The 22,916-nt window shown below is 43.2% G+C and overlaps 1 protein-coding gene across 23 annotated transcripts in view; it reads left to right on the top strand.

Annotated features, from left to right (window-relative positions):
- Nucleotides 1–22,916, top strand: part of FBRSL1 (fibrosin like 1) — a 505,508-nt gene that overhangs the window by 144,660 nt on the left and 337,932 nt on the right. The window lies entirely within an intron of this gene.

Consider the following 22,916-nt stretch of genomic DNA (forward strand, 5'->3'; position numbering starts at 1 on the left):
ACATAAAAATTAAATAAAGCCAGCAGGGGTTTGTGATAGGTTTAAAGCTCTTCCAAACTTACTGGCTGGGAGAGTCCTAAGTGTAGTTGGGTATGTATCTTTTACCTCAAGAGGTGAAATATGTTGTGTCTGTCTGTAGATTTTTCCAGCTATTGGCACTCTAAGTTGATTCTAAAATTTTTCTGAAGTTTAGCCTTGAAATTAATTTATTTTTTAAAAATCCGAGCAAGGTTTCATGTGTTCGTTTTAAGAATTATACTTGTAAAGTCTTGTTATTGTTATATGCAAAGTTGGTGCTTTTTTTTCTTTCTGGTAGCTTTCTTTCAATTTTGCTTTTTTCTGCAGCTGGAATTGTTGAGATTACAAAGCAAAGTATTCTTTGGGTAGCTGCTGGATTCTAAATGTTGGTCTCTGAAGTTAATTGTGTAAATAAGTACAGGTTTTAAAATTTCAAACCAAATCTTTTATCTTCGTCTTTTCTTCCCCATTCCACTTTCTTCTGGTGAAAAGGTTTCAGTTCAGCTCTCGGGAAAGGAGCACAGGCTCAATTCTTCCTTCATCTGCAGATCCATTGCCAGCTGAAGATTAGCAGTGGGTTTCACTTTGCTCTCTGACATTTCCTCTTACAGCTCTGCTTGACTCATTGAACTGAATAATAAAAACAAGGAAAAAACTCTCTCCAGGGGAAATCTTTTCCACTGAAATAATACTGCTAAAAGAATCCAGGGACGAGGTAATGGATCAAGTGTAGGGGGCGTTGTCCAGGGCAGCTTGAATAATAGTGCCATGATGACCAGCCCTGTGATGCTGTAACATTGCAGCCTCCTGCAGAGTGGTACTAGATCTCATAAAGTTGTTTTTCTGTTGGTTCTCAAAAGTTTCAAGTGGTCATAGGGCAATATTTTATAATTTGACGTGACATTTATTGGCTGTAGTGTCAGTCAGAAATATCTCTTTGGAGTTAGAGCTTCAGTCCTTTTAGGATCGGAGCTGGAGGTAGCTCAGCAGGACATTGTGGAGTACATCTGCAGCTTTAACATGAAAACAATGGATGTTCCAGTTTCCAGTTACTTTTTAGCTCCTGTGGAGCAATTTCAGTGTATAAAGGTGTAAATGGGGATGACAAAAAGTCATATTGTGAGTGTTACCTGAACGGAGGGCTTTGAACTTGTTCCAAATTTGTACGTGTGCTCCTTTTCTTCCTGGTTCAGACTGCAAAAAGCAGCGATAGAAAAATAAAGCAGTTATTCTTTCCTTACTGCATAGGAAATAACAGCTGAACAAAGCTGAGGTCCCCAAAACCCAAACCCCATTCTGCAGAGCTGGATTTGGTGTTTTCCCACCATGTATCCATGCCCTCTGTCAGAGGGGCTGGCAGTGTCACCTGGAATGTTCCTGGGCCCTGGTGGTGTGATGGCTGGGAGCCACTGGAGATTGCTTCCCCATTTTCGTCTCTCACTTTCCTCGCGACTGCCTCATTTTGTTCATGAAGCAGCTTGTAATTGAGTGTTTGACAAAGAAGTGTTTACAAGCAGTGTTTCTTGTGCATAACTGCCTAGCTGAGGGGAATAACAATTTGGGTCTGAATTTCAGCCCTCCTTTGTCACTGTCATATCATCGTCAGTGGCTGTGCTGTCTCTGCTTAAAGAGAAAGATGGATTAAAATTGTTTCAGGGCATGGCACCCGAGTGGGAGTGCATGGTCTTGGAAGAAGCTGCCAACTTTCCTTTGTGGCCCCTCGTGTGCTTGTCCTTTGTCAATGTCCTGATTTTGAGTGCACCAAGGTGTGTGCTGATTAATTACCAGATGTGGTGACTTAGGGATTCTTACACCCCTGGAGTCTGCTATTTTAGGGGGAATTCTGTTCTGGCCATATGAAATGTGAAGGTTGGAGTTCTTCCAGATTTTAAACCTTCTCTAGCCATTGTGGTGCATGAGATGCTGTCCTAATCTGCGTGGGGATATGGTTGGAGTTCAGTCTTCATGGGTTGAAACTGACAGTGCAGATGGGACCGGTGTAATCAAAGTAAAAGCCACGTTTAGATATCACACAGGAAGAAAGGGGCTCTAGGATTAAGCTTTTTAGTTCAGGCAGCATGTGGGTGTTTCAATTGTCCATGCTAAAACCCTTCTGCAAATTATGCCAACCAGGCAGGGTGAGAAGGGAATAGAAGCAATGAAGTTATGCATGAGTAAGGAACAGCTCAGGTTTTATTTAGACCCATTATAGGCCATTAGCAAAGGTTTTTTTTTTCTTTTGAGGGGGGTGTCTTTTAAAGGGGCAGTTTGCAGGAATTAACATGTTTGTTCAGAAGTGATGGGAATCAGCCATAGGGAACAAGCAAAGACAATCCCTAGAACCACCCACAAATCACCAGAGGCACACGGAGCTCCAGGCTCACTCTAGGTTGGGGGGCTGAATGGTATGGTTCCCAGTAATGTTGGTACCAGTCTGTGGCTAAAATCCTCACACAGAGTGAAAAGAAATAAATCACAACATGTGAAACAAAAGTCATGCAGTCAGGCATGAGTAAGAGTGGTACACAGCACTGTGGCCAATGAGATTAACTCCTTTCCTGCTGCTTGATGCAAGCCTGAAGTGATTTCTGTAGCAAGTTTGCCAGTGTCAAATCTGCTTTTCTGGGTAGAGTTATTGCCTATTGGTTGATACTGATGTGTTGAGCAAAACCAGACCTACAGTCAGAGCTTTACTGACAAAACTAGGAGAGGGTTAATGTGATGACTGCACTGCTCAGAGCATCTGTGAATTAATGCTGTTGCTTGTCAGAGTTATTTGACTGTAGCATGTACTGAACTGTTAAATTCCTGTACGAAGATGACCACTCTCACATCCAGAGTGCCTCTTATTTGTCCTCATGCAAAGTACTGCAGGTGTTTTGCTAAGACATCTTCCAAATCCCCATAGCCTTGTTCTGAATCATCCTGCTGCTTTGAGTAGCTCGATAAATAAACAGTGTGGTTTTATATGCCTCTACAAATGCTGGTCTCTTACAGCTGGGTATTTCCTCCCTGTTTACCTGACTTGTCAAGAGCAGAGGGAGAAGAAAAATGTCTTTGTGACAGTTTTTTTTTTTTTTTTTTCCTTATAGCGAAGCAAAGGAATAAAGGGATTATTTTTTTCCCCAGACAGTCTACCCACAGCAGCAGCACCAGGGACCTCTAGTAAATTGATCAAGGAACATATTTGACCTTAGGGCTGCTTGTTAGAGAACATTGTTGTAGGCACGTTGTAATAGCAGATGTAATAAAGTCTGCATTGTCCCAGAGAAAAAAACAAAACAGTAGCATGTTTTGTGGTGGGTTTTTTTGCTGGTGGAGGTGGGGGTTTTTTGTGTGTGTGTTATTTAGTAGGAACTGCATTGTTGTCTGATAATCTTGGGTCACCTCAAATAGGCATAAGCTGAAGGCAGAGCCAAAAGCAGATATTTTGGTAGTTAGTAGAGGCTTCACTGACCCAAGAAACAGGGAAAGAATATTTTTCAGGAATTGGCTATCTTTATAGTGCTTTGTGTTCATCCAACTATCATGTAGCTTTGTAAAAATTACTGCAAAAACCCATTTTTATTCCTGCAGCTTTTGAGTCCTAGCTGCTTGAATTGCATATTTTTCTTACCTTTTCTTCAGTTATACAATTACCACCGCTATGGATCTCAGCATTTACTGACCTGCCAGTGTACTTTAAAAATAGGAATTTATTTACAGTCCCATGGTAACTGGTCATCACAAATGGTTATTTTTCTATGAGAGTGTTTCAGTGGCTTGAGACTTGGTGCTTGTGAAGTCTGAACACATCTGTGTGTTCTTCCTGTGAATAAAAAAATACAGGAGAGGATAAACTACATTGGGAGTTTCTTCCCTGTGAGGGTGGGGAGGCTCTGGCTCAGACTGCTCAGAGGAGCTGCGGCTGCCCCATCCCTGGAAGTGTCCAAGTCCAGGCTGGCTGGGGCTGAAATTGACCCCAGAAGGATTCAGTTAATTGAGAGCCCAAATCCCAGTGACTTGTTGATGCAATGTGGCCCTTGTTCATTTCAGCATTTACACAAATGCCACATATCAAGTCTGATTTCTAATTTCATATTCTGACATCTTTCACTAGAATAAATGTCTTTCTTCTACTTCGATAGATCCAGGCACATAAAATGTAAAAGCTGTTTTAAGATGTTTGTTGTGCTCCATTAATGAGACTCAAAATAGGATTTCTGATAATTCCAGAGGCTTCCTTCTGTGGCATCATGTGCTCGTTTCCTAATGGTCATTATTTATTTATTTTGGCAGAATGTCTGTGACTTACGTAGGCAGTAAGAGGAATTTCTACTGCTTCAGCTATGTTCATTTGCAGGATGTAGAAAAGGAGAGGATTTTTGCAGCCCTCAGCACCATGTGGCCACATTGATCAGGTGTATCCTGCTGTTCAGAGACCTGTGGAGATGAGCTGTCATGGCCTGAGGTGCATCTGCTAAACCTGCTAAAAAGCTGAAGGGCTTTTTCACTTGCTTCCTGCAGCAAAGGCTGTTAATGCAACTACACAAATGGGAGTCCTCAGTTAATTCCTAGTTAGGTATTGACACACTTGTTGACTTGGAGCTTGTTCTGACGGAATTAAGATTTAATCAGAAGTCAGTCTTTTCTTTATACCTATCCAAAAAAATGAGCTGTTTCCAGTGCTGAACTATATATATTACAATAAAAATTAAGCAATGATACATTCTATTTCACCATCAGATAATGTCTTTCACCTAGTAGTCACTCTGTAAGGAATTAACTTGTATGTGATATTTTTATTTCTGTATTGAATATGAATCTTGATCTCTAGCATGATGGTACTTGGTGTCTGAGTTGAGTTTTTATGTTTCCAGACTCTGCAGGCACATAATTTTAAAACCTCTTCTCTTTGTTCTCCTCAAAAAATAACTCTGTCTGGGAGAGGAGGAGAGGGCATATTCTTGCCAGTAGTGCTAGTTGGTAAAGTTGTTGAGTTTAAAGGATTTCTGCTAAGATTATTGGGCAGGAGAATTAATTGCTTAGCCATCCTTTGTGTGGCTGCTTATCTGTAATGGGGAGAAAATAATTTTTACTTCATTTTTGAAATGTTTGCAATACACAGAAGAAAAGTAGCAGGGGACATGATGATTATTGTATTACCATACAGGAAAATACAACACTATTTTTTCAACCTGAAGAAGGAATAGAGGAGGTCATTGCTGTAGGAGTCTGGGTCTTGCAGGATGTAAGAGACCAGCCTTAAGTTGTGGAACCTCATCATCCAGAGACTTGTCTGGATTTGGAAACAGCACTGGCACATCAGCTCAGAGCTGACTCAGAGCCCAGCAAGCTGGTTCAGATGGAGGACATGAGAGAAGTGACTCCGTCCAAGTCAGTATTTCTGCATCACGCCAGATAAATGTGCCAGGTCAGGTGCCCAGGATGGATGCCAGCATCAGATTTCAAGGACTTGCTTAGAGGTGCTGAGCACCACTCAATGATTTAATCCATCAAGAACTTTGCAGAAAGCTCTGGCAGTTGCTGAGGATGATCTAATGCTGGTATTAATCATCATCTCATGATTGAGAACTAGGTGTGAGTACTGAGGGTGTTTCCACAGTACAAACCTAGGCAAGGATCTTGATAGCAAACTCGCTGAGCCAGTTTTTAAACCTTACCATTTTCTTTTTCTTAATTATATACCCTCTAAAAGTCTTCTAGGGTGAAGAGCTGGTTAGAAGTACTGAACGTGTAATTTTGTGGTTTTCTGTCCTTGGTAACTGGTTCTTGGGTAGCTTTAGGAAGGAATAGATCCAGTTAAGGAAGCTTGAAATAGGGCTCAGGTTATCTACTGCTCTGAAATAGCCCCGCTTGATTAGAGTGAGCTTAGAGTATAAAATGTACATAGAGCTGATTGCAGTGAGCTAAACAGCCTTGCCAAGAAAAAAAAAATCTAAAATTCAGTGTTATTTAATTTATTTTATTCTTCCCAGAAGTGGCATTTGTTTGTGTTGCCCTTAGCTCAGAGACCCAGACCTCCACCTCTCATGTGGTCTTCTGGTCCCCCTGCAGTGAGTGCTGGAGCCCTTTGCTTTCCTCACTGACCTCAGGTGGGAAGTGGCAGAAGGAGTTGTCAAGGTCTAACTGGGTGTGAGGGTGGCAGATCTGTGCTTCAGGGGGTTTGGCATCCAAAAGATTTTTCCTACCAGAAGATGGGAGGGAAATAGCAGCTGCCGGTGGGTTGTGTTGGCACCTCCGGTGTTGGTGGCTTACATTCTGTTTGCTGAAACTAACTGGAAAATATTCAAAATTCTTAAAATTCTGCCTGCCCAGCAAAATCCATGGGGAGTGTGGCATTCCTGGGCATGGGAATGATTGCCTCATTTAGCAACAAGTAATGACTATTCAGTGGCATAGGTTTCAGCAGAGAGGAGGAGCAGGAATGCAGGCCCGTGGGGATCCCAGCTTGTTAACCTGGGCTGCCTTGGACTCTGTTGCCTCATGTGTGCTACCTGGAAGGAAATCTGGGGTGCATTCATCCATGTCACAGCCCAACCTTGGCTTTGCTTTGTACGTGTTCCCGTGGAGCTGCTCATGTGGAAGTGGGACAGTTGGGCTTTGTGTGAATGTGAATGCATGTGCATGTCTGTCAGGTTTACTCTTGCAGCTTAACCGTAATTCATTATATAAAGCCTGTTTGTCACACATGACTTTAGATATCCACGGGCCAGTCTCATGTACTAACTCCAGTGTCAGTTGTAAATACAGTGAGGAAAGGACTGCAGTTTCCCTCAGATCCAAGCACAGAGGATGAATGTGACCTGTGATGGGAATCTTGCTCCTGACCCAGTGCTGTACCTGCATTTGTTGAAGCATCAGAGGTTCAAGTGACTTGTCAAAGGCTGCAAAGCAAGGGAGCAACTCACTGACATTTGATATCAGGAGCCTTCTGCTTCCCAGTCTGCTGCTGATTTACACTTTCATCCTTCAGTACACATAACTGCTGCTTGAATTAAGCCGTGACACATCTTCACTTCAGTGTAAAATTATTTCAAGTTAGACCTTGCAAAAGGAATGTTGTTCCTTCCGCAAACACCGCGTCGGTTCAGCCCGTTCCCACCTGGTCCGTATGCCAGTTCAGCAGCACCGACTAATAAATTATAATTATTGAGGTATCAATTCATCATGTCTGAGGCATGGTGTTGCCTGTTCCACTGCATTGACCGGAGCCGTTTGCTGGCTGCTAATGTACTGCGGTTTTACTCTGTCTTGTCCCGTAATGATGGCATCCCTTGTACCAATTTGAATCCTATTAGATTGCAATTAATTTCTCTCTGCTGCAAACTGAGGCTGAGTCAAGTGCTGTTCAGTGCAGAGCTTACAACACAGATATATCACAAGGGTGAAGTGCTAAGAACCCAGCCTGAACAATTTTTTAATCTGTGCTTCATGTTCCCCAACTTCCCTAATGGCACTAATTAGCAAAGCAAATTCCTTGCTTTGGGAGCACGAGTGTGAGCAAGTGAGGAGCAAAAGGATATAACTGGTTTGAGAATGAGAATCAGAAAGGGGGGCAATTGCAGAAAGCTTCTCTTGTGGGGGAGGGATCTCTGCCTTCAAGTACAAGAGGTTTTTATTTCACTGCAGTGGGACATTCTGCTACGAAGATTCGTTGAGCTGGCTTTGTTTCACATTGAGTCATTTAATGCATGGAAAGTCCTGCTGCAGGATCCGTGAGGAGCCTATTCAGGTGTGGCTTTGATGTTCTTGGTAGGAGAGTGCCTGGGCAAGGTTAGTGCTGTTCTAGAATCGATATTTCTCCAGCAGTGCAGGTGCAGGTGTAGCCTCATGGGCACAGTCAATGCACAGGTGCATTGAAACTCCCTCCTGAGAGAGAAGTCCTCAGCGCCCCAGGAAATCTCTAAGTGGTCTTCCTCAGCTCTGTTTCTGTAAACATCCTGAGAATGACAACACACAATGCAGTCACCTGGAGAATAGTGAAAGTGAAGTAGCTTCAGGGAGGAAAACTGGAAAAAAAAACCAAACCTGTCCTGGGACAAGAGCCCCCATCTGTCCTTCTTGGTTGTCAATGCAATGCTGGAGCTGTGCTTTCAGTGCTAAATAAATATGTAAATGTCAGCATGCAGTCATAAAACAGTTTTGTTTTATAGTTCAAGTCCAGATTTTGGGGAAGGAACTTGATTGCACCATCACAATGCGGTTTCTACTGGATAGATTGATCCTTGGAAGCAAACTAGATTAATACTAGGAGGAGACGGATTTAGAATTTGTCCTTCTCTGTGGTTTCTATAAACTGAGCAATACTTCTGGGCTCTTTGTTGCTCTAGCAATTTTCTCTCTGTTGGATGATGACCCTTTCAATAAGTGGTCATCCACATTGAATTTTTCTGACTCAGAGCTTAAAAAACAGGGCTTTTTATTGACTATAGAATTCCCATACTGTAGCTTGACCTCGCTGTCGGCTTTCTTTGGAGACTATACAGAGATTTCAGCTAATGCCAAAAGAAGCCGTTCACCTTTTAAGCTTTCTTTTCCCTGGCTCATAATCTACATCTGAGTGAAATACAAAGTAATGCTTATCTCCCATCTGCAAAGCTTCAGTAAGCTCTGGGCTACAAGAGTGCTGCCCGACAGCTGTGACACCGCTCTGCAGCACCAGAGCTGGCACACCCAGCCAGCCCTGGCACAGGTGGCTTTTGGGGCAGGCAGTTGCTCAGACAAAGTGGGCATATTGCTTTAATTTTTCTTTCCTTATAGAACCACTCACATTGGAAAAGACCTTTAGGATCAAGTATTGCATGTGAGCTTTGTAAACTTACTGTGTTTTATTAACTTATGATTGCTATCACATATGACACTGGGAGCCTGCTTGGCTCCCTTCAGGAAAGGGAATGGATTTCTACTCGGTGTAAATCCAAACAAGAAAAGGAAATGCTGTTACATATTAGTATTTGTAATTTGTATTTGAAATCTCACATTGTATTTGTTCCAAATTTTTTGTTGGTCTTTCACTGAGGGTTTACAGCTCTCCAGGGATATCAGCACGGAAAAGATACTTTTTGGGTGGGATAGGAAGGAGAAGGAATGAAGGAGAAGATGCAGAGAAATTAAGAAAGCTTCTACTAAAGTATGATTTTTGTATTGTTTGTCAAGCTGAAATGGTTTTATCTTTAATTTTGAGGCAGGCACTCTGAATTTGATGTGCTGCTTTCCTCCTTAATTAAGTAATTTTGTTCTACTGCATATTTATACCGTGTCTTACTACTGTAAGTAAGTGGCTACAATATTACCTCTAAACAAGTCTTCTTGAAATGATTAAAAGTTGATGTTTATGTATACCTGTAGTTTTGGGCCTTTCCACTGGAAAGAAATATTTCACTCTGATTTACACTACGTGAAAATCTGCCTAATCATAGCAGGAAGAAAGGTGGTTTCTCAAGGGAGGCGCAGAAGGTGTATGGGTCATCTCTAGATCCACATATGACCTTCAGCAGGTTATTTAAGGTACTTTGCTCCCAACTATTCTATGTCTAAAGCCAGGCAGAACACCTTCCTGTTACACACAGGAGTTGTAGGTTGACATTTTGTGACCATTACATATTCCAATATTGCTGAGACTGGGATAGCCTATAAAAAGAACCACTCTAAGCTTCCATGTGCTAGGAGTAGGAATTTGACTTTCAGACTCCCCTCAGAACACCCCTAATATAAAGCTATTTAAATCTGCATGTCAGATCACAGAATAATGTAAATGGTGGATGTTGGTGGATGAAGGGTACAGATGGCAGTCTCTGGACCTTGTCAAAGTGCTATAAAATCAAGCTTGGAAAAATGAAGGTTTTGAGAGTACCTTGTGTGGGGATTTCACGCTGGGCTTTTGCTTTGAATTACTCAGTGCTGCTTAGCAGAGGAGAGGTGGTGACTTTCCAGCTGCACCCGTGGGCTGAATGCAGCCTGCCAGATATATAGGCTTTTTTGTCTGTACTTGGAAGGTATCTCTGGATGATGGACCTCTGATTTACCCTAAAATAAAAAAATGTACGAGAGGGTAGGTCCATCAGCCTGACACATACTGATCTGTGCTCTCTCTGGTGAGCAGGACTTCTTGGGAGGGGAAATGCAGCATGGCACAGATCAGCACGTTGAGGTGGAGCTCCAGGGAAGCAGAGGGGCAGGTCTCCATCCCCTTCCCAGCTTGGAATGCTGGATTTCCCCACCATGGCTTCCTGTCTGCCCCCTCCTCCTGAGAGCTGCTTTGCCTTGCGGGCTGCCCCCGTGACTCCAGTGGCTGCTGGAGACTGACTGCAAGCTGGTTGCAGTCAGAGGAGATATTTTTACAGTTTACATTGCCCGAGGGTCTGACCTGTGTTCCCCTCTTCGCAGCTCTCCCTCCTCTCGCCATGCCAGGGATGTGAAATCCAGAACATCTCCTAACGTGCACTTGGCAGTTTGTGTCTGTATCTCTCCAGCTGGAAGGGCAGTGGGGGTTGTGTGCATTGATTGCTGACCCTTTGAAATGTTGGCTCTTCCAATTGCTTGTATTTTTTATAAATATTAAGTCTCTGCATAAATGATCTTGTACACCTTCTACAAAGCATAAAAGAGGGGATATTAAATTGAAAATGAGGTATATTGGACTTCCAAGCACAAAGATAAATACGTATTTAAGTTGAAGTTTAAATGAATAGTTCCTCTGGATATGTACTAGTGGGTTCAGAGGGTAATTTTTTTTCTTAACCGTAATACGTTCCACTCTAGCAGTGCAGACCTAATTAGTGCAAGCAGCACTAACAGGGCTGAGGCACTATCACTGTGCTGGGCAAGGCAGAAGGAAACCAGAGTCAATATTCTGGGCTTTTTCCCCATTCATCATTAAGTTTCATTCCTCTCAGTCCTGGCAACTTGCTGACGTTTCCCGTCAGTGGCCTGGCCAGGGAGGATATTCCATATGCTGCATAAACCCAGGAGATCACAGGAAAGGGTGGGCACTCCACATATACTGCAAGCTAGTAACTCTTGTATTAATTAACTTTATTTTGGTTTCTTTTTTTCTTTTTTCTTTGACTTTTCTTGAACTACTGAATAAGTGATGCATGAAGAGAGTAAGCAATTGCCAATCCTTTGTTGCCTTTAGTGGTTTTTAGCTGGTGCACCTTCAAGGATGTGACCTTCTCCATTTGTTCCTCTGCCACTTGACATGTCCTGTTTAGCTTCTTACAGAAGTACCAGATTTTGCACAGATCCTCTGTGTTCTTCTCAGGGGCCCTATTTGGAAAACACATTTTCCAGACAGGAAGTTTTTCAAGAATACTGCTGGGTGCTTTTACAGTAACGCAGACAAACCCCATGTGAATATCCTCTAAGTGCAGAGGTATTCTCAGATCAGAGATGGATTAAAAAAGTTTAAAAGGCCATTTTATCATGTAAGAATTAGTTGATCATGATTTTTGCATTATTCTAACATCAATCACAACTGTTGGCAAGTCATCACAATTGTGCAGCTCTAACAAAAATGGAAGTTAGGCCCATGGCTTTGAGAATTCCTGTGTCTTTGTTTTGTAAGCAGTCATAAACTGTCTTAAAAAGATAAAACAATGAAAGATTTGGGTTTTGATCTAGAGATAAGGGAGTCCTGTATACTGGTTGTTCAGAGTTATCAAACCTAATGTTCAGAATCATAATATTGTCTTCAAAATAGATGACAATTCAACATAAAATATTTAAATCTGTATATTTGCCATTTAGGTACATAACTTCCAAATCCTGCAGTTATGGGGACTGTTTAAAAGGCTTTATGAAAAGAAGAAAATTTAGAAATTCAGATCCCAAGACTCCAGGGTGTTGACTTTGAGAAAAATCTACTAAATATCAGAAGACTGCCAACTCTCTTGAGTTAATGACTGTGTTCTCCTGTCACAATGGTTGTGCTTCATTTTGCATTATAATGTTGTCTAACAGCAAGTGGCACTTCTGATTCTTTTGTAATTTCCAAGCAAAAGGCTGTTTGCAAAATAAACATGCTGAGCATTTCCTAAACCTAATGTCATCAGCAGAAGTGAACTGCATAGCTGGGTCAGTTCTTTGGTGGAACAGAGATGGCTGGCTTCTCTTAATAGTTGCTGCACAGATGTGAGCCCCAAATTGTTTTCCTCCTTCCTTCAGCTTGAGCAGACTGCAGCTGTGCTATGTCAATTTATTGCTGCGCAGTGGAGAATGAAGCAAAACCTTCCTACTTTGCTGCTTTTCAGCAGAGTTGACAGTAAGACAAAGCAGAATTGCTGTGCTGCTGTTCTTGGAGCACTGCTCTGGTGGAATGGCTCGAGGACGGCTGCCACACCACGGGGTTTGAGCACCAGCTCAGGACAAATCTGGTAAAGGGAACTGAGCCATTTCTCCTTTGTATCAGCCCTCCTTAGGGAAGGGAGAGAGGGAAAAATAAAAAAGGTTTTGCTTAACCCCTATTGCTGTGGATTGTTCTAGTATTTAATTAAAAAACCAATCTAATTAATATAACAAGAATATATTATGTATTCTAAAATACAATAAATAAGGGAGGTGGCAGGGTGAGCAGTGATGTAGGGACCTGGTATTTCTTCATCTTTTAATACTAGAACAATTCAGGCTAGAAATTAATGTATCTGTGACTGTGAAGCTTATATAGCAGTGGGCCAACTTATTTGGGATGTGATCAGAGTTGTTTTTTTTTTTTTTTTTTGCCAAAGTTGAGTTTCTTCCCCAGACAAGCCTTCAAAATTTAAGGGTAAATGCCATTAATAAGCATGGTTACTGGCACCTCTTCACGTATGCCGTGAAGTTTATCAGCCTTGTGTTTGTGAAATACTGCCCTGCATTAGATGAAAACCTTGAAGCTTGAGTGCAGAACATAACTCTTGGTAATAATCAAGTAGCTACAAAATTTACCTTTTGCCGTCAATTTCTTAGTCTTCCCCAGAAAAGTTCTTATTGCAGTGCTGCAGATGGGAAAGCTGAAGGCAAGGCTTGCGGTGGGGCTGGACTCACTGTGGCTATCCAGCGAGCAGACAGGGGAGGGTTGGAAGCAGACCCCAGCCCCCTGTTCTCAGCTGCTCTGGTGGACTGCATTTCCTCCCTGTTACTGAGCCTGCAGTACGAGTGGAGATAACTTTCAAGAGTGAAACCACAGGAGAGCAGTCAGCCGTGCAGCGGTATTTGAGTTTGTTCCTACACATGGGCGATAACTGCTGGTAGTTAGATAGCACTGTAGGAAAACTGCGGGTAAACGTTGATTCATGTGTTTAAGGGTATCCGCTGTGGGAGCGGGGGAGGTTCTGAAGTTGTCTCTCTGCGTGTGTGTAGGAGGGATATTAAAGATCCAACTTGTCAGGGTGTAAATTCATGCCAGAATGAAGAAAAGAGAACGCTCCAAGTGGAGGCTTGCTGTATGGTTCAATTCCCGTGGTGCATCGGGGAGACAACAAAGGTGATGTAAACCGAGCACTGAGGTTCGGTGATGCAGAGGAACTGGAAAGGAAACCACAAACCCCTGCTCTGTGCAAATGAGAGCAGTAGTGGCAGTGAAGATTCGTGCCTTCTGAGAAAGCTTCAGTGGTAGGCAGTGTAGAGGGAGTCCTGCCTGCAGGTCAGGGTGCTGGACCTGCTGGGCTGTTGGTAAAACTGAGCTAAAACACAGGATCTGTCTTAAAAATCTGCATGTAAGCTGCTGAACTTTCTTGGAGCAGAAGTTGTAGAAAGAAAAGGGAACTAGGACAAAAAGCTAGTCAGTAACCCTGAGAGAATGAGGTTTCTGCTATTCTTGTAGAGCACATCTCACTTGGAAGGAGCAAATGGCCCAGGCTCTCCTCTACGTGATGTCTGCCTCTGGCACACAAACACTCCATGGTATCTTTTGGTGACTTAATATTTATGGCATGAGCCACAGGCCATCCAAGCCAGTCAGACCTAGTCTGGGAGAGCTGAAAATATGACAGCCTGAGTAAGTACCATTTGAGAGTATCAAAGAGCTGTAATAATGTGGATAGCGTTACATTAGAAAACCAAGGTGGGAGGATTACATGAAAGCAAAACACACAGACAGGCCCCAAGGGGAGACCATCCACCACAAAGGATAATTTCCTATGGGATTCAGCCCCAAGAGCACATTCCTCTGAGGCTGCTTTAAAGCATCCAGGCAAGACATCTGAGGAGAGAGAAAGAAATTCATAATGCTTTTCTTAAACAACTGTGTGTAGCTGGAGCAGATGCAGCAGTGCCTGGTCTACAGCTCTATCATTCGTCTGGACTCCTACATGTTTTCCTCCCTGTGATCTTCTTTTCAACCTAAGAAGGATGTTTTTGAGATCTTTTTTTTTTTCCCTTCAGGGAGAGAAGAGGGGAAACATCTTTCATCTGTGTTTTGATTTTGGTTTTGTTTTTGCTATGTAGGCAGTGCTGCAGCCAGATCCAGGCTGTTCCCTGGGAATTGTTCTGACTTTGCAGGACAACACGGTGGTGTTACCACAGCTTTTCCCAAAAAACAGGAAGGATTTTCAAACTACCTTCAGTGCTTAATCCTGGTGATTGATAACCTAAATTCAATAAGTAGTGATTTTTCCTTCCTCTTCCCAAGTTAGGTGCTGTTTATAGCCCTTTCTCCCAGACGTCCTTTGCAGTAACTGAATCGCACGCAGACTTGTGTGCGTGCTTGTACATGCAGTGTCTGCATACATTGCCACAAAGCATCATAGGCAGCCTTGGACAGGGCAGGTTTAGACTCTTTGTGAAGCTGTTGCAGTGCTTTGCCCTTTAGTGTTTGTGTGAAGGGCCAGGAGGAGAATGCTGGCTGTGTTTCTCCTTTTTGCCCCTTTAGTCCATGATGGAAGCACAGCAGGACCGTGAGGTGCTGCAGTTCCAGACACTGCCCTGGCAGGAGGGTTGGGGTGTGTAGGGCACAGGTTTCTCGTGTGACAGCAGGATCTGCCTGTGGGCTTCTGTGCAGAGAAAAGCTGTAGTGCAGTTTGTCATTTCAGCTTCAGGCCTCTGGGAACAGAGAGACTTTTATTATGGGGAATGTGCTGGGGAAAGAGCAACAGCGTTTAAAAAACATAAAACAGTCCAGTCCGTCTGTGTGACAGTAAAATATTCAGAGAAATATGTGCTCTTTATCCAGTAGGCATCCTGAAACAAGGCATTGGCACCTCTATAATACAGAAACTGGAGCAAGATGTTTGGAAAAGACAGATAGACAGCTGGTTTGTGCCCAACTTGTGGTTGTATGTAATCCATCACTGCCAGGCCTGAAAACAAGCAGGAGCTCACAGGCACTGACTTCCTGGCACGATGTCTATTCAGCAAAAACTCAGAGGTGGCACGAAGCTTTTCAGGGCTGTGGAGAGGTGTTAAATCCCTTCATTCTCCCTTTGCTGGGGATGCTGCTGGTAGGTGGAAGCAGCTGAAGTTTTTGGGCTGCTGCAGTCCTGGAGGAGCTGTGAGTCAGGTGTGTTTTTCCTTATGATCAGTCTGCACCACTGGCCAGCTGGTGGGATAAGCCAGGTTTTCAGGGAAAAGGAGAACAAAACAGGAGGATTGGCCTTGGGGCAGAAGATTGTGTTAGAAGGTTTCCTAAAAACTCTTCTATTGTTCTTGCCCAAAATTTGTTGTTTTTATTATGACTTCAGAAGCCTGTAGTGTGATAAAAATTCCTTCTGGCCATGGTGCCAGTACTGTGCCCTCAGTGGTGATGACAGAGCAGTTTGTGGGACCATGCAGCTGAAAGATATGTCTCTATTGGAATACCCATCTTATTCCCACGAGTCTTGGGACCCGTTTGTTCCTTGTTACCTCCCTGGCTTGAATTCCACAATTCAGGTGTGGACACCAGGCTTTCTTGTAGCTTATTGGATATTCAGCTTAGATATTCATAGTGTGTGTTGTGTGTGAACTGAATTTGATGGATATGAGGATTTTCTGGGTGGTTTTTGTTTTTGTAAGGACAGCAGTACAGCCCATGGTGCTGTGTGGTTCAGAGCATGCTGAAAGCAGCAGAAAAGGTGCCTGTGAACTATGTAGGATTTGGAAGCCAGCCAAACACCACTTTATTGCAGATTTCATGTATTTTTCTTAAGATGATTGCTACTGGATATATGTTCAGGCCTGTTACTGATTAACAGCCAAGAGGGAAATATCCTCTTTTCCCAAAATTGTTAATGATTTGCAAGCTGGTGTTCATGCTGGGAGAAGGTTTGGTGCTGGGCTTTACACAGAATGGGATTGATGTGTGGTGTAACTTCAAGTATCTGTTACCAACAGTTACAGCTTCTGTGAAATAATAGAAAAGATCATACAGAATCATGTAATTAAATATCCTGTTACAAGCCCTGAAGGCAAAGTATCAAACCAAGGAAAGGGCCTATTTTTTATTTTTTTAAGTTTTTAATTTTATTCTGGAGCCCGCACTTCAACAGTTAACGTTGTACTTAGCTGCCTTGTACAGTTCTGGTCACTGCCCTGCAGAAGCTGAATAACGTGTCTCTTCCCTGCAGCAGGTGAAGAAAATATTTGGGGAATTACTGTGGCTTAGCCCTGTTGACTTCAGTACAGCTATTGACGTATTTGGGGTTCGTTCTTTGTTACTTCAAAAGCAAGTCTCTGGGTTTTGGGGTTTGATTTTTTTCATACCCCTCCTCCCCGGTCTACTATTACACCAATATTACACAATCCCTTTGATCTTCAATTGCTTTCTTGCTCTTTATTTAAGCATGCTTATGACAGCTTCTCCTGGGTTGGAAAGATGGCTGGTAATAACGTATGTTCCAGTAAAACATGACACAAACAAACAAGTGATTCTGCAAGAAGTCCCGCTCAACAAAACACAGTGAAAAACACAAAGCCTGTGATACAGTGTCTTTTCCTTTGGCAGCAATTGTTCTGCTCTTTGTATTATCTTACACAACATGACCACACCACCCGCTGCTCTGACTTCTGAAAAAACAAAACTGTTCAGCCATGCGCCAAGAGGAACCAGAGTGATTCTAAATTACATAAATTGTAGAGGAAATGACTTGTTCATTTGGGCTGCTTACTACTGAGTGAGCTTCTCTTCATCTGCCGCATGACATTGATCAACTCCACAGAATTCCTGTTACCCATGGGTTCCTCAGGCTGTTGGTAGAGGCTGGAATGGCAGGTGTGGAGGCTGCTGGGTTCCAATCCATGCTGGTGGACTCTGCTGAGTTGTTAGTCTCCAGAACAGTGCCCTGGTAGGCACAGGCACAGGATTTCCTGGCAGGAAACCCCAGGACAGCACTCCTGGCATCTTTACTGTCCTAAGACTGCCTGGCCTTCAGTCAGCTACACAGTGCTGCCAACCTACACCCCACATCCCAGCTGTGTGCAAAGGAAGCAGAATTATGGCAAAACTGCAGTGATTGGTTGTCCCAGTGTTTTACCTTGTTACCCTGTTTTACCTAGAACAGATGTGTGTGTTAGTTGATTCAGACATTCTTTTTTTGTTGTTGTTATTGCATTTTATTGTAGCAGTTGAAAACATCTCAACTCCCAAAGCTTTTGCTGGAAATTTCTTCCCCACGCACTGTCTTATCACACATCCTCCCTCATTCTCACTTTGCATCCACTGTGAAACGACAGTTTCCCAAAGGGGAATTCACCTTAGTGGTTGCTAAGCTGTTTATTTCACTGGTCCCTAACACCCTGCAATTTCCTGCAGACAGCTGGAGGGTTTAATTTGTGAGATGTCTCTGGTGGGCTGTGTCCTGCCTTTGCAGGGGACGGAGCATGTAATCTAATAGGTGGTTTGTTTGCTTTCCTTTTCCAAGTGCTATAGTTGTGTTTCTGTTGGAATACCTTTTCAGTTTTTGAGGGTAATGAATGTTAACAAATCACTGCAAGTGAAAATAAAAATAGAGAAGGAAAGTAGGTGAGATTACCACTGCAAGCCTGGCTTGTGCTTCGTGGATTCTTTTTTAATAGCAAAAAAAAAAAAGTGACATCAGCTCTGCTGCAGGCATGAATTAAAGATGAGAACTTAATAAAACTTGTTGGAGGGGAGAGGGAGGCAGGAAAGTGGAGCTAAAGCAACGATGTCTTTATTTTTAAGCAGACAGCACCACCTCTGCTGCAGCTCTCTGAGATGGCGATGGAGAAGAACAAAAAGCTGCTTCTGAAGTGGTCTGTGAATCAAAAGTGCCCTCTGCTGGGAAAACCCTGCATGAGGGAGCGTTTCCAGACCATACCCGAAAGCCTAATTACCCTCTTTTGCTGGGGAAGAGGCTGGATGTGGTCCAGGATGCTCTCAGCAGTTGCCTTTGCCATTACATGCCCTGTCGGGATTGCAGTCTGAACATGTCACAGGGTATTGGAGCAGTCTGTGATTTCATTAGGGCTTGACATCACGTGTGTGTGGTTGCTCAGTCACTGCTCTGCTCCTTGTGAACAGAAAACAGGAATTTGCATTTGCAATATTGCCACGTGAAGGATAAGAATCTGGATGCGAATCCTGTGCAGATAACATCACCCTTGGCAAATAAAAAAGTGATAAAATGGGATGGAGCTGGGAAGGAGCCTTCAGTAGCCCTGATTTAATTCTTATTTGTTTTTGTGAGCAGCATTGATGAAATACGTGGTGTCCATGCCAAAGTACACAGCCCTGCAGGGAGCCCTTGTTCTTCTGGGGCTCTTCTGTGCCTCTGGCACAGGCCCTGCCCCAGTCTGAACCTGCTTGGTTGCCCCAGCAGGAATATTCATGGGATCCCTGCTGCTCAGTCCAGTGGTTCTTCTGCATATCCCATCAGCTCCTTCATGGGACTGCACAGAGGGGGCTCCAAGGGTGGAGGAAGAAGGGCTGTGGGGAGGACATTGGTGTGAGGTCCATAAAGTGAGTCAGGAGGAAAGAGCTGGGGCATTTCCTCCAGGTTTCATGAGGTCCTGTGGGTGTCCAGCCCTCCTGCTCTTGCAAAGCTGCATGCAGCCTGGACATCCTTCAAATTTAGGGAGAGCTCCATCTACTTGCATGTCCTCTGGTTCAAAACTGTTATGAAATGAACTATTTATTTGCAAAAATACAGCTCTCACAAGTTCAGCTGCTTGCCTTCTCCAGCTGGGTGTTTCTGTTCCAATCTGTAAGTGCACAGAAGCACAAGCAACAAAAATCAACAGAGAACAATAAAAATCCAATTGAAAGAAAATAAACAAAGAACAATAAAAATCCAATTAAAAACATCAACTTAAGTGTACAAGGTTTCAGCTGTTAGTACTCTGTTCTGAGCTTCTTTAGCAATTTCAGTGACAAGGGCTGTTTCTTATCTAAAGTAATTTATCTTAACATCTGGAGCAAAAAGGAATTGATCTGTCTTATTTGTCATCACAAAAGACTGTTTTAGAAGATGAATAGTCAGAGATATAAAAATAGCAGAAATCAGAGCAAATAGCTAAACTGATTTTAAAAGTACGGTTGGTACTGGTGTACTGTTTGTGCCCCTTGGGAAGAGGAGCTGCTGTATGATGCCTCATGTTGATGTTATATAGCAGCAAGGAGTGATATTGATGAATTCTGAAAGAAGAGCTGGCCAGGAAAGGAGGGAAATAATCCTTGTGGCTGTGAAACAAGCTTGAAATCCTCTGGGATTCGTAACGGAAGCCTTTTTTGTCAAAGGAGCTGTGGAGCAAGTGTCCCAGGTTTCACTCTGCTGGCACTGGTTGATTTTGGCAGGCAGGAGTTTTTCCTATAATTGTCCTTGAGAAGCCTTTGATTGTTCTGCCTGCACTCGTGGGTGGGAAGGCAGCTTGATTTAAGGAGGAATAAATATTTATTCTCTTGGAGCGCTTGCCACAGCTGCTGCTTTGCAAAAAGATGGTAGTTTCAGTTAGAGGCGAGTCATGCAAACTCTGTGCTTTTATGAATTTGCACCTGCTGAGCTGTGGTTTGGGTTTGAATGAATCCAAAATCTCAGAGGTAAAGTTCACCAAAAGTGGTAAGTTTTGACTGTCTAAACCCAGTGAATTATTCATTCCTTTCTCCCAATACCATTGAGTTACCACCTTATGCTCCTGCCGGTGCTCTGGGGGGATTTTTTAGTAAGTTTGGATGTTTCAGGTGCACAGCAATCATTTGGCCTGTTTTCAGATTTGATTTCAGAAGAAATGCAGAGCTAAGTCTCATCATCCAAAATACCCGTGAATTCAGAAATGGGGGTTTGGTGCCCAACTCAAACAATGCATTGAACTGACAGTGTGATTTCTGTCTGTTTCAATTTACAGCAAGAAATGGTGGTTTTAAACTATGTGAAATGCCTCTGTTTGGTGTAGAGCTGTTATCTCTGAAACCTACCACCAGTTAAATGTCATATTGCCTGTTAGAGTGTGTTGTGTGCTTGGCAAGATGTACTTGAGCAAAATGTGGATTGTACAGAAGTATTTACATAATACATAGCTCCTAATGGTGTTTGGTTTCTTAGTTACTGGGTGTTTGTTGGTCTGTTCTGGCACTTCATGCTGTCATCAGCTTTTAGATCCAGACATTCAGGAGTGTCCTTTTAGGAGTTGTAGGAATGGAGGAGTGTGCTGCAGATAAAATACAAATTCAAATGCATAGGAATGCAGGATTTTTCTAATTGGTTTCTTCAGAAGTGGGGAATTTGAGTGACTTTGTAACAGTTACTTTTTAATCCACTCCAGTTTCTTCCTGCTTCTCCGTGGACAGTTCTAACATAGAGCTTACAGATTGATGTTCCTCTTTCCAGGTAGTGAATATGAATCAGAAAACTGAGATTTAAAAAAAGGAAAGGCCCCATATTTTAATAATATAATGCTTATTTCTAAGCAATATTTGGTGCATTTGTAAGAGTGGCAGTGATGTTTTGGAGGGATTGAGTGCTCAGTTCAGCCCCAGGGTATCATTGTCTTATAATGGAGCGACTTATGCTGGGCGTCTATAAAAAGGCACCTGCTGCTGCAAGCTCCTCAGGAGTGGTGTCCTAGCACCACACTGCCCTTCCTCTTGCACTCTGCATGCTCTGTGTTGGTGCATGAGTCAGTTCCACCTCCAAAGGGGAGAAACAGCAGCTGGCAGTGCCTGGGGGCAGTGCCAGCCTCATGCCCCAGCTCCTGTCCTTCCCAGCAGAAGCAGAGCTTCAGCAGCTCAGTGCCTCAATGCAGGTTAATTGGGTGTGCTTGGGGAGAGTGCCAAGTGCTGATGGCATGGCACAGACGTGTCAGAGGCTGCTGATGTGTCTGTACCAGGTCAGGATTTGGTCTCTTAGTCCACACTGGAGTTTCCTGGAAAAGGGACAGGGAGTGCTTCTGATCACAGTGAAGGTCTGCACCCAGGGAGGGGACATGCACAGGGTCTTCTCCTCTGGAGAAGCAGCGCATTGCCTTCTTCACACCTCAGTGAAAGGGGATACATTTCGAGGGATTGATCCGGTGATTCGGAGTATGTGTTTAGTCAGCAAATGAAAGGAGGCTCAGCTGAGGGAGCTGCCTTGCAATCTCAGCATGGGTCATGGAATAAGATCTGTGAAATGATTCCTTGTTAATTTGTCTCATTAGCAAGATGGGGAGCTGTATGTGATGCAGAGTGTTCCTTTTCTATTGTTCCCCATGTTGGTGATTTCTAAGTATAACAAACTAAATTCCCTCTGCCTAAGCAGTCCCTGAAGACAGCTGAGCCACCGGTGTTCCTCATCTTTGCACCACACTCCTGTATTTCTGCATGGAAAAACAACTGCTTGTCTCAGTGTAGAAAGAAACAGATTAAAAAGCCACACTTGGTTGCTCTTTTGTCAGTATTTCAGCATGGAATTCCTCCTCAAAGAAGTTCCAAGTTCTAAAATCCCTGAAAGCTCAAGCAGGGTGTGCTGCTGTGTCTGCCCCGTGCTGGGGAAGCGAGGGCAGCCTGAGCTCTGGGCTGTGCACTTGCTGAGGTCAGACTTTCTTGTCTCTTCCTTCCAGTGCTTTTCATCTTTCCATTTTTTGATGAAATGAGGCCATCCTGATAGAAAGGAATGCCATGTACTCTCGGTGTGTCTGGTTTGTTTGTTTTTTAAAAAGCTTGAGCTTTTTTCATATTTCGGCAGTGCTTTAGGAAGGAAAATAAAAATTCATGCAGCAGTCTTCATTATTTTGATTATGATTCTTCTCAAAGATTTTTTTTCCTAATAAGAACTCTTGCTGTGTACATGTGTACATGATGTTTGATAGTGTTTAGTCATTAAAAATAAACTTTATGAGGAAGTTAAATTTTAGGAATTTCCTCTTACAGTGAAATAACAGATTTTGCTTGTGATAGAGCATTTTGAATATCAGCATGTGAATTGTCACCCCAGCTCATGCCCACTGGTCTGCAGCAAAACATGAAGGTGGGGAGGCAGAGAGAAAGGAGATGGAAATGTTTGGTTGCTTTGTTTGACATGGAGACAGTGAGGTAGCATCCTCAGTTTGGCTTGGACATTCAAAAACGAGCAGATACAAAGGTTTTGCAAGATGCACTGTAGGTCTCCTTCTGCTAAGCTTCATCTCTCTTTGCAGACACTGCTCTGTCTCTGCTCTCCTGACCCCCTCATGACTGCCTGTAGCTCATCCCTGCTGCTCCTGCTTCTGCTCCTTGGGTTCTCCTTTCTCAAGCACTTTGAGAAATGAAGGGTCTGATGAGCACCAGAGGTGTTCCACCATCTACTCTGGATGAGGCCTTGTAGTCCAGTGTCAGTGGAACAGGAGTTTGAGGGAGTGTCCTGGAGTTGTGATGTGCATAGAAAGCTCACGTTTTGGGGGAATGATCATCACTTACCCAAAGAATCCTGCCAAGTGAGATGAGGAAAGCAGCAAATGTAGCACTAAGTTTAAGCATCCTTGAGTGTGAAACCAATGAAGAAACTTAGCCTGAGTTATTTTCTATGCATAAA

The sequence above is a fragment of the Anomalospiza imberbis genome, chromosome 18 (assembly GCF_031753505.1).
Source record: "Anomalospiza imberbis isolate Cuckoo-Finch-1a 21T00152 chromosome 18, ASM3175350v1, whole genome shotgun sequence".
Lineage (NCBI taxonomy): Eukaryota > Metazoa > Chordata > Aves > Passeriformes > Viduidae > Anomalospiza > Anomalospiza imberbis.